Raw genomic sequence first — 15,692 nt, forward strand, 5'->3', positions numbered from 1 at the left:
CTTAATGGATGACCTTGGCAATGTAACAGGATACAAAATTAACACCCAGAAATTTATGGCCTTTTTATACACCAATAATGAACTCAGAGAAAGAGAAATGGATAAAAAATCCCATTTACCATTGCACCAAAAAAATTAAGCAACCTAGGAATAAACTTACAAAGGAGGTAAAAGACCGGCACTCAGAAAACTACAGGATATTGAAAAAAACATAGTAAGACATAAACAGATTGAAGAACATACCATGTAAATAAATTGGTAAAATAAATATCATTAAAATGTTCATAATACCCAAAACAATGTACAGATTCAATGCAATCTCCATTAAAATACCAACAGCATACTTCAAAAATCTAGAAGAAACTCTCCAAAAATTCATCTGGAATAAAAAAATATTCTGAATAGCCACAACAATCCTGAGAAAGAAGAACAAAGTTGGAGGGGTCACAATATCAGATATCAAGCTATACTACCAAGCCACAGTTCTCAAAACTGCACAAGAACACACTTATAAACCAATGGGACAGAACAGAGAACCCAGAAATAGACACAAGCCATTATACTTAATTAATATTTGACAAAAGAGGCAACAGCATACAATGGTGTCAAGATAATCTCTTCGCCGAAACAGGTTGGCTCAGTGGATAGAGCGTAGGCCTGTGGACTGAAGGGTCCCAGGTTCGATTCTGGTCAAGGGCACGTACCTTGGTTGCCGGCACATCTTCGGTAGGGGATGTGCAAGAGGCAGCTGATCGATGTTTCTCTCTCATCGATGTTTCTAACTCTCTATCCCTCTCTCTTCCTCTCTGTAAAAAAATCAATAAAATATATTTTTTAAAAAAAAGAAGAAGAAGACGATAACCTCTTCAATAAATGTTGTGGAAAATTTGGTCAGATACATGCAAAAAAAAAAATTAAACTACATTACCAACTTACACCATACACAAAAATAAACTCAAAATGGCTAAAGGACTTAAATATAAGACAGGAAACCATAAAAATCATACAAGACTCCATAGGCAGCAAAATAGCAAATATATGTTGTAGCAATATCTTTACAGACACAGCTCCTAGGGCAATGGAGACTAAGAAGAAAATAAACAAATGGGATTATATCAAAATAAAAAGCTTTTGCACAGCAAAAAGAAACCATTAACAAGACAAAAAGAAGGCCCACTGCATGGGAGAATGTATTTGCCAATGATATTTCAGATAAAAGTTTAATCTCCAACATTTACAGAGAACTCATACAACTTAACAAATGGAAGATAATCAATTCAATAAAAAAATGGGCAAAGGACTTAAATAACACTTTTTGAAAGAGGACATAAAAAAAAGGCCGAGAGATATGAAAGCATTCTCAAAGTCACTAATGATTCCAGAGATGCAGATCAAAACAATAATGAGATACCATCTCACATCTGTCAGAATAGCTATCATCAACAAATCAACAAATGACAAATGCTGGTGAGGATGTGGAGAAAAAGGAACCCTAGTACACTGCTGGTCTGAGTGCAGACTGGTGCAGCCCTTGTGGAAGGCAGTATGGAGTTTCCTCAAAAAGTAAAACATGGATCTCCCATTTGACCCAAGAATCTTATTTTTAGGACTATATCCCAAGAAACTGGAAATACCAATCAGAAAAGATATATGCACCCATATTTTTATAGCAGCACAATTTATAATAGCAAAGATTTAGGAACAATCTAAGTGCCCATCAGCAAATGAGTGGATTAAAAAACTGTGGTACATCTACACAATGGGATACTAAGCTGCTATAAAAAAGAAGGAACCTTTACCATTTGCAATAGCATGGATGGAACTGGAGAACATTATGCTAAGCGAAATAAGCCAGTCAGAGAAAGATAAATATCGCATGATCTCACTCATATGTGGGATATAATTATCAACATAATTTGATGAACAAGAATAGATCCAGAGACAAATGGCAGGGAGTGTGTGTTAGACAGCAACCAAAGGACTTGTATGCATGCATATTGGCATAACCCACATGTGTCAAACACAAGGCCCTCGGGCCAAATCCGTCCCACCAGGCCTTGCAATGTGGCCCGCACCGTGCTGTCATCACTGCACTCCGCTGCGTTTCCATCACAATGACAGTTTATGACTGTTCAGTAAACCATTCGGCCTGCGATTTAGGCTGGATTTTAGACTTTGGCCCCTTCTCTGATTGAGTTCGACACCCCTAGCATAACCAATGGGCATATAAACTGGGGCAGTGTGGTTCACATGGGGATGGGAATGGTTGGGGGGTGGTCAAGCGGGGGGAAAGGAGACATATGTAAAACTTTAGACAATAAATACTTTTAAAAAAAAAAAGAAAGAAAGAAAAATAAGGATTCACAATTCTAAGGAGAAATATGATTTCTCCAAAGTCACATTGTGATATACTGGCCTGTGTTCACAAAGATAATATGTTCAAAAATGTGAATCACAATATTGCTTATAATGACAAAACATAGCCCACTAAATAATCATCAAGAAAGAGTTCATTAAATAAATTAAGATTAATCCATACAATAAAATTGAATGTAGCCATAAAAAAATAAAATGTAGAGAAGAAAAATTGGTGGTCTAATAGGCAGACATGTCATGCAACTTATCCTGGGGCCAGACTGGAAATACAACTAAATCAGAGAACAATAAATTAGGCCCAGCTGCAGAGGCAATCTACAACAGGGGAAGAAAACACCTGGAGACCCGTATAAAGGATGGCAAGGGCTGAAGAGGGGCAGCAGTCAGTGGGCCAAGCTGGCAGGCAGAGAGGGAGAGGAAATAGCTGCTTTATGAGATATTCAGTTCCCTCATTAAAATACAATAGAAGCCCAGACCTGGCTGAGCATCAAAGCTGTGTCCCTTGGCAGCAGGTGTAACAACCAACTTTGAAAAGGAAAAGTCGCAGGATAGTAGCTGCTGGTGAGTCAGGCTCAAGACCACAGCTGCAAAAGGCTATGCTGTGAGGGGAAAGCAGTGTGATGCTGAAGGGAGAGAAAGCCAGTTTCATTGTTGGTTTGTTTTGTCTTTGTTTTTATTCTCTAAACCCAGAACATAGGACTTTTCAATTGCAATCATTCCCTGAGGCTTTGGCGCAGGAAGGGAGGCACAGACTTGAGGTGCTCAAGGAGAGGCAGGGGAGCGGAGCAGGGCAGGGAGACATGGCCAGAAGTCTTGCATTGGGACATTCTTATGCTTCCAAACCTAAGTGGCCATTTCTCCAAAGAGGAGCTAGCCTTTCCCAGTAGTCCCAGGGCAGGAGTTAGAGTCTGTCACACCCTTTACAGAAGAAATAAAGTCAGAAGCCAAGAATATGGGTCTGAACAGTCTTGAGGAGCCTTTAGTGACTGGATTGGGAGAGGCTGTCGACCCCACCATTCTGGGAACCGGATTGATAAAAACTCCAAAGTGCTAGACAACCCCATTGATCTCCATAGAAGAATTTCTATCCAGCCAAGGGCAGAGTAATTTGAGCCTCTCGTGAAGAAGCTCTGGGTCAGGAAAAAACACCCATCATATTCCCTGAAAGCAAACAGCACCAACCCCACCTGTAGCCCTGTCAGAAAGAGATGCTTGAGTGATTAAGATTGACAACTGGCAGACAGGTAAAGAGGGTACATTGGTCCCTTCTGCTTGCAGCCAAGGCCTGTGGAGACAGATACAAGCAGAGGACATGTGAATTGGTTGGAGCTTCCAGCAGGGTGCCAAAAGCCAAAAGACAGTGCCTGACAGTAGTTAGCACCTAAGTACCTAACAGGAATTCCAGAATTGGCAGACAAAACAGAAGAGTGAGGTCCCATGGGACATTAAAACTCATCTGAAGGAAATGACACTTCACTTAAAAAAAAAAATTTTTTTTTTCTTTTTTATTTTTTTGCACCTTTTTCTTCCTCTCTGCTCTTTTTTTCTCCTATTTTTCTTTTCTTTTCTCCATTTTAGTTTTTCACATTTTCTTTTTCTCCCTTTTAAAATAGATATTCTTACCTGCTTTATTGATGTGCTATTATTCTAGTTTCTGTTGGTTTATTCGTATATTTCCTCTTCCCTGATCCTACCTACTCCATTTCCCCTCCTCCTTAATTTTCCTTCAATTTTACAATTTTTTTCTATATTCTTTTCTTGTCCTAATTTTTTAACTTGTCTCACTTCCTAAATGTAGGCCTATTTGCTCTCTCTTCTACTCCCCTTTTCAAAAATTTTTCTTTTAATTTATGTATTTACTCTTCTTCTTGTCTTATTTTTTTTCTTCTTCATCTATTCTAAACCAAGTTCCCTCATCTGTTCTTCCAATTTATTAACCTTATTTTCTTTATTTAAGCTTTGCATCTACAGATTCTGTCCTCTTGATTTTTCTGGGTGTTTTTTTGTTTGTACTTTTTGGTATATTTATTGTTGTTGTTGTGTTTTCTCCCTATATTCTTTTTATTTGTGTTTTCTCCCTATATTATTTTTATTCTTTTTATTTATTTATAATCAGACACCCTGACACGGAGATAAGATTCAATCCACAAACAGGACAACATTCAAGACCCAACTACATGAGGAGAACCTAATAATCTCAAGTAGAGAGCCTATCTAGAAGACCCAGCCCAGGAGACTTAAGAGACTGCACCATAGGTCTCCCAAAACAATTTCCACATAAGTCCAATTAAAAAATATGGGTGGCATGCCAGTTTGATCTAATACATGGAAACAATTACATAGTAGCAGCAAAAATGAGGAGACAAAAAAGAAACAACACCCAAATGAAAGAAAAGAAGGAAGCCACACAAGGAATAGAAAACCTGTTTGAAGAAATAATGACAGAAAACTTCCCTGATTTGGGGAAGAAAAGAGTCACACAAGTCTAAGAAGCACAGAGTACCAAACAAGACGAACCCAAAAAGACCAACAGGAATCTACATTGTAATTAAATTGGCAAACGTCAATGACAAAGTAAGAATCTTAAATACTTTCAGAAAGAGTTACCTATAAGAGAACTCGCATTAGACTATCAACTGATTTTCAACAGAAACACATCAGGACAGAAGGGAATGGAATTAAGTATACAAACTGATGCAAAGGAAATGACTGAATCCAATAATACTCTACCCTGCAAGGCTATCATTCAAAATTAAAGGTGCAGTCAGGAGCTTCACAGACAAAAAAAGGCTAAGGGAGTTTATCACTACCAAGCCACCAGTGTAAGAAATGCTAAGGGGACTGCTTGTTGTAAAAGGAAGGATAGAAAGGAAAGAAGGAACACAGGCATAAAGAATAAAAATGGCAACAAACAAGTATATATCAATAATAACCTTAAACGTAAATGGATTAAATGCTCCAATCAAAAGACAGGGTAGCTGAATGGATAAGAAAATATGACCCACATATATGCTGTCTACAAGAGACCCACCTTAGAATAAAGGACTCACACATACTGAAAGTGAAAAAAAAAAAATTTTTTTTCTCAGACAAATAGTAATGGGGGGAAAAATGCTGGAGTAGCAATACTTGTATCTGACAAAATAGACCTCAAAGTGAAGGCCATAACAAGAGATAAGGAAGGCCACTTATAACACTAAAGGAATCAACACAACAAGAGGATATAACTGGTGAACATATGCATCTAAATATATATATATATATATATATATATATATATATATATATATATGTATGTATATATACACACATACACATACTTCTGGAAGATATCAAGGGAGAGATCAACAGCAATATAATCAGAGTATGGGACTTTAATACCCCACAAACATCACTAGATAAGTCTTCTAGACAAAAAAAAAAAAAAAAAAAAAAAAAAATTAACAAGCAAATAGTAATCCTAATTGACACTTTAGAACAGTGGAACTAACTGACATCTTCAGAACATCCCACCGCAAAGCTATGGAATATATATTTTCAAATGGGACATGTTCAAATATAAACCACATGTGAGGACACGAGCTAAGTCTACAAATTCAAAGATAAATATCAAGTACTATCTTATACCACAATGTAAAGAAATTAGAAATCAGCTACAATAAACACTCAAAAATAATAAAATACATGGAGGCTAACTAGCATACTATTAAACAATGAATGGGTTACTAAAGGGATCAAAGAAGAAATTAAAAACAACCTGGAAACAAATGAAAATGAACAGACAATAATCCAAAATCTATGGGACACAGTGAAAACAGTCCTGAAAGGGAGGTTCATAGCACTATAGGTTTACCTCTAAATAAATAAATAAATAAGAAAACTTGGTAATAAGTTATCTAACACTACAACTTAAGGAATTACAAAGAGAACAACAAGAAAATCCCAGAACAAGCAGAAGGAAGGAAATAATAAAAACCAGAGCAGAAATAAATATATAGAGACTAAAAAAAAAAATACAAAATATCAATAAAACCAAGATCCGGTCCTTTGAAAGGATAAATAAGATTGATAAAGATTTAATCAGGCTAACCAGAAAACAAAAAGAGAGGATCCAAATAAACAAAACCAAAAATGAAAGAGGTAAAGTAACAACTGACCCCACGGAAATACACAGGATTGTAATAAAATACTTTGAACTATTATACTCCAACAAATGGGACAACCTAGATTAACTGGACATATTTCTAGAAAAATATAACCTTCCAAAACTTAATCAGTAAGAAACAGAAAATCTGGAATAGACTGATAACTACTGATGAAATTGAAGCAGTAATAAACAAACAAACAAACAAAAACACACCATACACACACAGAGAGAAAACAAAAGCCCTGGTCCAGACAGATTCACAAGGGAGTTTTACCAAATTTCAAAGAAGAACTAACACCTCTACTCCTCAAACTATTCCAAAAAATTCAAGAGGAAGGAACACTTCCAAACTTTCGAAGAGGCCAGCAGCACCCTAATTCCAAATCCAGATAAAGACATGACAAAGAAAGAGAACTACAGACCAATATTCCTGATGAACGTAGATGCTAAAATCCTCAGCAAAATTTTAGCAAACCAGATGTAGCAATACATTAAAAATATCATACATCATAAACAAGTGGGATTTATTCTGGAGAAGCAAGGCTGATACAAGATTCTCATATCAATAAATGTGATAAAGCACATAAACAGATTGCAAGATAAAAATTACACATCATAACAATCGATGCAGAAAAAGCATTTGTCAAAATCCAACACTTTTTTTGTTTTGTTTTTGTTTTTCAACACTCTTTTTTTATAAAAACTGTCAGCAAAGTGGAAATAGAAGGAACATACCTCAACCTAATAAAGGACATATATGACAAACCTACAGCCAACACCATGTGCAATTGGCAAATACTAAAACCATTTCCCCTAAAAACAGAACAAGACAGGAATGCCTTCTTTTACTACTCTTGTTCAACATATTTCTGGAAGTCCTGGCCATAGTGATCAGACAAGAAAAAGAAATAAAAGGCATCCAAACTGGAAAGGAGGAAGTAAAACTCTCATGATTGGCAGATGACAAGATACTATACATAGAAAATCCTAAAGACTACTTCAAAAAACTACCTGATTTAATAAATGAATTCATAAACATAGTAGGATACAAAATTAACATCTCAAAATCCATAGCATTTTTATATGCCAATAGTGAACTCTCAGAAAGAGAACTTAAAAAAAAAATCCCATTTACCATTGCAACAAAAAAATTAAGATACTTAGGAATAAACTTAACCAAGGAGGTAAAAAACCTGTATTCTGAAAACTATAGGGCATTGAAAAAAGAGACAGAGGAAGTCATATACAAATGGAAGAATATACTGTGTTCATGGATTGGTATTCATAGACATTTTAATGTTTAAACTACCTAAAGCAATCTATAGATTCAATGCAATCTCTATTAAAATACCAACAGCATATTTCACAGCCCTAGAACAAATACTCCAAGAATTTATATGAAATAAAATTTAAAAAAATCCCTGAGTAGCAACAGCAATCTTGAGAAGGAACAACAAAGTCGGAGGAATCACAAAACCAGATATCAAATTATACTACAAAGCTGCAGTATTCAAAATAACCTAGTACTGGCACAAGAACATGAACATAGATCATTGGAACAGAACAGAGAACCCAAAAATTGACCCAAGCCACTATGCTCAATTAATACTTGATAAAGGAGGCAAGAGCATACATTGAAACAGAGACAGTCTCTTGAACATATGGTTTTGGGAAAATTGGGCAGGTACATACAAAAAAATGAAACTAAATCACCAACTTATACCCTACACAAAAATAAACTCAAAATGGATAAAATACTTAAATGTAAGATGTGAAAACCATAAAAATCCAGCATAGGCAGCAAAATCTCAGATATCTCTCATATGTTTACTGATACCTCTCCTAGGACAATGAAAATGAAGGAGAAAATAAACAAATAGGGTTACATAAAAATATAAAGCTTCCGCATAGCAAAATAAACCATCATCAAAATAATAAGAGAGCCCTCTACATGGAAGAACAATCTTTGCCAATAATACCTCTGATAAAGCGTTACTATCCAAAATATATAAGAAACTCATACAATGTAACAAATGGAAGAAAAACAATCCAATTGAAAAGTGGGCAAAGAACCTAAATAGACACTTCTCCAAAGTGGACAAACAGGCCAAGATACATGAAAAATGCTCAAAATAACTAATCATCTGAGAGGGTTCTGGGGGTGTGGAGCCACTGAGCAAAAAAAAAAGTGGGGGTGGGGGAGAGAAAGAACTCATAGACATGGACAACAGTGTGGTGATTGTAGCAGGGAGGGGGAGCAGAGAAGTGGGAGGAGGTAGACAAGTTTATGGGGGAGATAAATGGTGACAGAAAAAATTAAATTCTATTTAATAATAATTAAATAAAAAGATAGGCAACCCTATCTCCACACATACACACATTTGTGGGCACGCACACACACATACTCAATACTATGCGACACTGACAGAAAAGGTACCCCTGACCTAATTCTTATAAAACACCCAAATCAACAAAGTAAAATACATAATTACTAAGTATTTTAGGGTTAGAACATCAAACCTACTCAAGTTCATAAAAATTACCCCCTCAGAATAACACATGAAGAAGAAAACTGTAACAAAATATTCCATACTAAATTAAATATCCTCAAGTAAGCATTTGGAGGTATGAAAAGCATTTCGAGGTAAGAAATTCAAAAATTAAAGGCAGAAATGGACAATAAACAGTAAGAAGTTTTTAAAAGATTAGATTTAACATAGACAATGTATGAAAGAAAAAGTCAAAACCATCCGAGACTCAAAGATTAAGTCACAAAGCCCCACAGGAGAATAGATCCAAATAAAATTTTACTAGAAGCATTGGAGCAAGCCTGAGAAGCAACAAAGAGTGAAAATGAGGGACAGGAACAAAATGGATCAATAGTATATGGCTGAAATAAAAGAAGGCCTAAGGAGGGAAATAGTAAGGATACTAAGAGGTTCTAAAAATAAAGATAAAACAATTTAATAGAATACTTAAAACTACTTCCCAAGAACACTTCTGGAGGTAAGAAAATACTAAAATGTACATACTGAAAAGGTCTAAGAGATAACTTGGAAACTTAACCAGAATGATAACTTTGAAAACATACCCTAATAAAACTATTAAATTTGCCGAAACCGGTTTGGCTCAGTGGATAGAGAGTCGGCCTGCAGACTGAAAGGTCCCAGGTTCGATTCTGGTCAAGGGCATGTACCTTGGTTGTGGGCACATCCCCAGTAGGGGGTGTGCAAGAGGCAGCTGATCAATGATTCTCTCTTATTGATGTTTCTGACTCTCTATCCCTCTCTCTTCCTCTCTGTAAAAAAATAAAATACATTTAAAAAACTATTAAATTTTAAAAAGAAATAAAAAAACAAAACAAAACAGCCGAGACCGGTTTGGCTCAATGGATAGAGCGTCGGCTTGGGGACTGAAGGGTCCCGGGTTCGATTCCGGTCAAGGGCATGTACCTTGGTTGCAGGCATATCCCCAGTAGGGGGTGTGTAAGAGGCAGCTGGTCAATGATTCTCTCTCATCGATGTTTCTAACTCTCTATCTCTCTCCCTTCCTCTCTGTACAAAATCAATTATATATATATATATATATATATATATATATATATATATATATATATATATATATTTAAAAAACAAACAAAAAACCTTCAAGTACAAGGATCAAAACTGAAATTCATACTATTATCAATTACCCTAACCACAGCTTATAATGCAAAGTAACAATGGAGTTGTATTAAAAACAACTCAGAAAGAATAACTGAACTTACAATTTTCTATTTAGACAAACTGTCCGTTAAGTATCAAGATATAGAAAAACTTTAAACAAGCAAAGTAGTAGAATATTCTGAACCCATGTTCCCTTCTCGAGCAACATATTGTTTGAGCTCCATCCTACCTAATAAAAGAGCAGTATGCAAATTAACCATACCTCTGCTACACCCATAAGCCATGCCCACCAGCCAATCAGAGTATGCAAATAAACCCAACCAAGATGGCTACAGCCACAGAGAGCAGGAGGGAGGCTTGGGTTTCTCTGGCAATGGAAGAAGCCAAGCTTTCCGCCTACCCTACCGGCCTAAACCTCCTCTCCAGGCTACAAAGTTTCAATTATAGAAGGTAAACAAATCCAAACAGAAATGGCGGCAGCCATGGAGCAAGCAGGAGACTTGGCTCCGCTCCAGGCTACAGTTTCAATTGTATAAGGTAAATCTATCCCCCACTTGGGTTGCCAGGGATGTGGCTGGCCTTCAAACCACAACAAGCCCCTTGCTCAGGCCACCCCGTGCCCCAAGGGAACTCCCACCCTGATCCAGGACACCCTTCTTGGCAAACTAGTTGGCACCCACCCATGCACCAGGCCTCTATCCTATCTAATTAAAGAGTAATATGCAGATTGACCATCACTCCAACATACAATATGGCTGCCCCTATGTGGTCAAAGATTCTGCCTCCATGAGGACACAAGATGGCAATCACAAGATGGCCAGCAGGGGAGGGCAATTGAGAGGGACCAGGCCTGCAAGGGAGGGCAGTTGTGAGTCATCAGGCAAGCAAGGAAGGGCAGTTGGGAGGGACCAATCCTTCAAGGGAGGGCAGTTAGAGGCAATCAACTCTTCAGGGGAGGGCAGTTAGGGGTGATCAGGCCAGCAGAGGCGGGAAGTTGGGAGCAAACAGGCTGGCAGGGTAGCAGTTAGACATCAATCAGGCTGGCATGGGAGTGATTAGGGGGTGATCAGGCTGGCAGGCAGAAGCAGTTAGGGGCAATCAGGAAGGCAGACAGGCAAGCAGTTGGGAGCCAGCAGTCCTGGATTGTGAGAGGGATCCAAGATTGTAGAGGGTGCAGGCTGCGCTGAGGACACCCCCATGCATGAATTTCATGCACCAGGCCTCTAGTCCACTATGAGATGAGGGAGAAAACCTGAGCAAAACAACTAAAGATGAGCTCCAATAATTAATTATAGATGCAAGACTTAAAGGCAGGAACCTAAGTGGAAGAACAACATGCTATATATTATATATAATGTATTTTATGTGCAGGAGAGTAGAAATTATATAGCTAAAAAATACATAGTTTTAAAAATACCATTATAAACAGCATGATAGTAAAGGAGAAAATAAGAAAACAGAGGATAACTAAGGACCTAATGACCAGCATAGTGACCATAGTCAACATATAAACTTCAAAGTGCTAAGAGACTAGGTTTTAATTGTTCTCTAGCACATGTGTGGGAGCGCGCGCGCGCACACACACACACACACACACACACACAAAATGATAATTATGTGATGTAATATAGCTAATGCTACAGTGGTAATCATTTTGCAAGGTATAAATGTATCAAATCAAAACATTGTATATCTTAAACTTAAGACAATATTATATGCCAATTGACTCAATTGAAAAAAGAAAATAGAGGACTAAGGCTTACATAAAAAGTAACCATATAAATCTGATGATTTCTCATTCTATATCTTTTAAAAAATGGCATTAGGATTTTAATGGGGATTACATTAAATCTGCATATTGCTTTGGGTAATATGACCATTTTAACTATGTTGATTCTTCCAATCTACAAACATGGGATTTTTCTTTTCATTTTGATGTGTGGTTTTCAATATCTTTTAATAATGCTTTGTAATTTTCAACATATAGGTCTTTCATATTCTTTGTCAAGTTTATTCTGAGGTATTTTATTCTTTTGATTACTATTGCAACTAATTTTTTTTCCATTTACTTAAGTTTTGTTGTTGGTATACAGGAGGGCAATGGATTTTTGCACATTGATTTTGTATCTGGCAACTTGGCTATAGATCCCAAATAGCCAAAGCAATCTTGAAAGAAAGAAAAGAAAAAAAAAAGAAAGAAAAAAAAAAGCTGGAGTTATCATACTATAATAGTTGACTTCAAATTATACTACAAAGCTACAATCATCAAAACAGCATAGTATTGGCAGAAAAACAGACACACTGATCTGTGGAACAGAATATGGAGCCTGGCTATGAAACCACACATATATGGACAGATAATTTTCAACAAAGGAGCCAGAAATGTACATTGGAATAAAGATAGTCACTTCAATAAATGGTGCTGGAAGAACTGGAAAGCCACATGCAAACGAATGAAATGGATTACAGTGTGGCCCCATGTACAAAAGTTAATTCAAAATGGATCAAAGACCTAAAATATAACACCCAAAACTATAAGTTACAGAGAAAATATAGGTACCAAACTTATAGAACTGGTTTGTAGAGAACATTTTATGGATTTAACCCCAAAGGCAAGGGAGGTAAAGGCAAAAATAAATGAATGAGGCTATATGAAACTGGAGAGCACAGCAAAAAGAAATGGACAATAAAACAAGAAAGCAGCCAATCAGATGGGAGATGATATTTGAAAACAGTAGCTCTGGCAAAGGTTTAATTTCCAAAATATGCAAAGAACACATAAAACTCAACAACAAACAATCCAATCAAAATGTAGGCAGAGGGCCTGAAAATACACCACTCTCAAATAGACATACAAATAGCCAATAGATATATGAAAATACTAGAGACCCAGTGCATGAAATTTTTGCATAGGGTATGTGTTTGGGGGGGGGGGGGGTAAGGGGTGGTCCCTCAGCCCAGCCTGCACCCTCTCCAATCTTGGACCCCTTGAGAGACGTCTGACTGTCCATTTAGGTCCAGACATCCCTCTCACAATCCAGGACTGCTGGGTCTCAACTGCTCACCTGCCTACCTTCCCAATTGCCCCTGCTTCTGCTTGCCAGCCTGATCACCCCCTAACCACTCCCTCCCAGCCTGATCAACACCTAACTGCTCCCTGGCCAGCCTGATTGCCTCTAACTGTCCTCCCCTGCAAGTCTGGTCACCCCTAACTGTTGGCCCCTGAAGGCGTGGCCCCCCTAACTGCCCTCCCCAACTGCACTCCCCTGCTGGCCCAGTCACCCCTAACTGTCCTCCCCTGCTGGCCTAGTCCCCCCCCCCCCAATTGCCCTCCCTTGCTGGCCTGGGTCCCCCCCAACTGCCCTTCTCTGCCAGCCTGGTCACCTCCAACTGGTCACAACTGCCCTGCCCTACAGGCCATCTTGTGCCCACGTGGGGGCAGCCATCTTTGAACGCATGAGGGTGGCCATCTTGTGTCCTCGAGTGACAGTCAATTTGCATATTACTCTTTTATTAGATAGGATGTTCAACCTCACTTGCAATTAGGAAAATGCAAATCAAAATTACAAAACTTATACCTGTTAGAGTGGGCATTATCAACAAGACAAATAATAATACATATTAAAGAGGTTGTGAAAAAAAGGGAGCCCTCATCCACTGCTGCTGGAATGTAGACTGGTGCAACCACTATAGAAAGCAGTCTGGCAATTCATCAAAAAAATTAAAAATAGAGCCACCATTGGAGTCTCCACCTGCCACTTCCGGCCCACCACCCTGTAGCCAATGCAGCTGTGAGGAGCTGTGTAGGAATGGTGTTGGGCGCAGGGCCTGTCTTGCAGGTCTCAGTCTCCAGGTGCCCCGAATAAAGATAGCAGTGATGCTAAATCTGGCAAGCAAACTGAAACAGGATGATGGTCTCAAAGGGTCCTGGATGCTAGCCACAGCCTCTGACTCTACTCGGAGAGTGTTTGTGAGAAACAGGCTGCTTGTTAAAGAGGAAGGTTACTACCAGAGTGGAAAATTTCAGTTTGAAATAGAAGTTCCTGATGCATACAATGTGGTGCCATCCAAAGTGAGATACTTGATCATGATCTGGCACCCCAACATTACAGAGACAGGTGCGATATGTCTGAGTTTACTGAGAGATCATTCAATCAATGGCTGGGCTCCCAAGAGGACACTAAAGGATGTTATTTGGGGATTAAACTCTTGTTTACTCATCTTCTGAACTTCAATGACCCACTGAATATGGAAGCTGCAGAGCATCACCTGTGGGATAAGGAGGACTTCCAGAACAAAAGGAAGACTACATTAAGGGTACACCAGATGATGGAAAGGGTGCTCTACTAGAGGGTACTCTCCAGCTCTCAAGGGGGCCTCCATCCCAGTCCTCATGTCCTACAGATCCACTGGTTCTGCTGAGTTCTGTGACATGTCCTGTGGAAGAAACTCTTTACGACTGCCCATTGTAGACAGAGTTCCACATAATACAGCAAGAAAATGCATTGTCTGCTTACCTTAATATGTTTACTTTGTGAACCTGTACTGTGTAGGCTGAGGAAATGCTTGAGAAGTTGTAATGAACTTAGAATCAGAGCTTGCTTCTTACCTTCCCCCAAATCACTTCCCTGCACAGCAATGTCAATGACCTGCCAGGAGTTGATAGGTGGGTGTCCCGAGTCCACTACAAACTGTGATCGAATGACAGTCTCTTATCTCCTCCCATGAATGTCGGCCCTCCCTCAACGTCTGAGGCTTCCCAGAATGCAGTCATTGACTGCAGATCTCTTACTAAAATGTGTATTTTATTTAATGTAAGTATATTTTGGAATGGATTTGTAATTTGTACAATTTAATGTTTTGTTTTGTTTTTCTATTCTCCTTTAGTTTGTATCTTCGTTGTATAGAGCAGACAGAAGAATCTTGGATCAAGCAATTATTGAAGAGAAATACAAAGAAAATATGGAAAACATGCATTCTGCCCAAATGCAAAAGAGAAAGAAAGAAAAGAATAGCACAACTATATGACCCAACAACCCCATTACTGAGTATATACCCAAAAAACTTGAAATCACTTATTCACAAAGATATATGCATTCCTATGTTCATTGCAGCATTATTCATGGTAGCCAAAACATGGAAACAACCAAAGTGACCTGAGATAGAGGACTCGATAAAGAAGATGTGGTGCATATATTATACATAATGGAATACTACTCAGCCATAAGAAAATGTGAAATAGCACCATTTGTAACAATATGGATGGACCCTGAAAACATTATGCTAAGTGAAATAAATTAGACCAAAAAAGCTAAGAACTATATGATTTCACTCATGTGTGGAATATAAAGCAGAAACTTATGAACACAAACAGCAGTGTGGTGGTTGCCAGAGGGAAAGGGGTGTAAGAGTGTGGGGAAAGGAGTTCTAATATGATGTGATAGGAATTATCTGACTTTGGGTGGTGGAAACACGGTGCTATATACAGATTTTGTTACTTAGAA

At 38.1% G+C, this 15,692-nt stretch overlaps 1 protein-coding gene and 1 pseudogene across 10 annotated transcripts in view; one reads left to right on the forward strand and one right to left on the reverse strand.

The window, feature by feature from the left end:
- The window catches only part of LRRC49 (leucine rich repeat containing 49), a 192,066-nt gene that overhangs the window by 99,136 nt on the left and 77,238 nt on the right, over positions 1-15,692 (reverse strand). The gene's annotated exons all lie outside the window — the stretch shown is intronic.
- Positions 14,066-14,840, forward strand: LOC118706093 (annotated as a pseudogene).

Source organism: Pipistrellus kuhlii, unplaced genomic scaffold (genome assembly GCF_014108245.1).
Source record: "Pipistrellus kuhlii isolate mPipKuh1 unplaced genomic scaffold, mPipKuh1.p scaffold_m20_p_1, whole genome shotgun sequence".
Classification (NCBI taxonomy): domain Eukaryota; kingdom Metazoa; phylum Chordata; class Mammalia; order Chiroptera; family Vespertilionidae; genus Pipistrellus; species Pipistrellus kuhlii.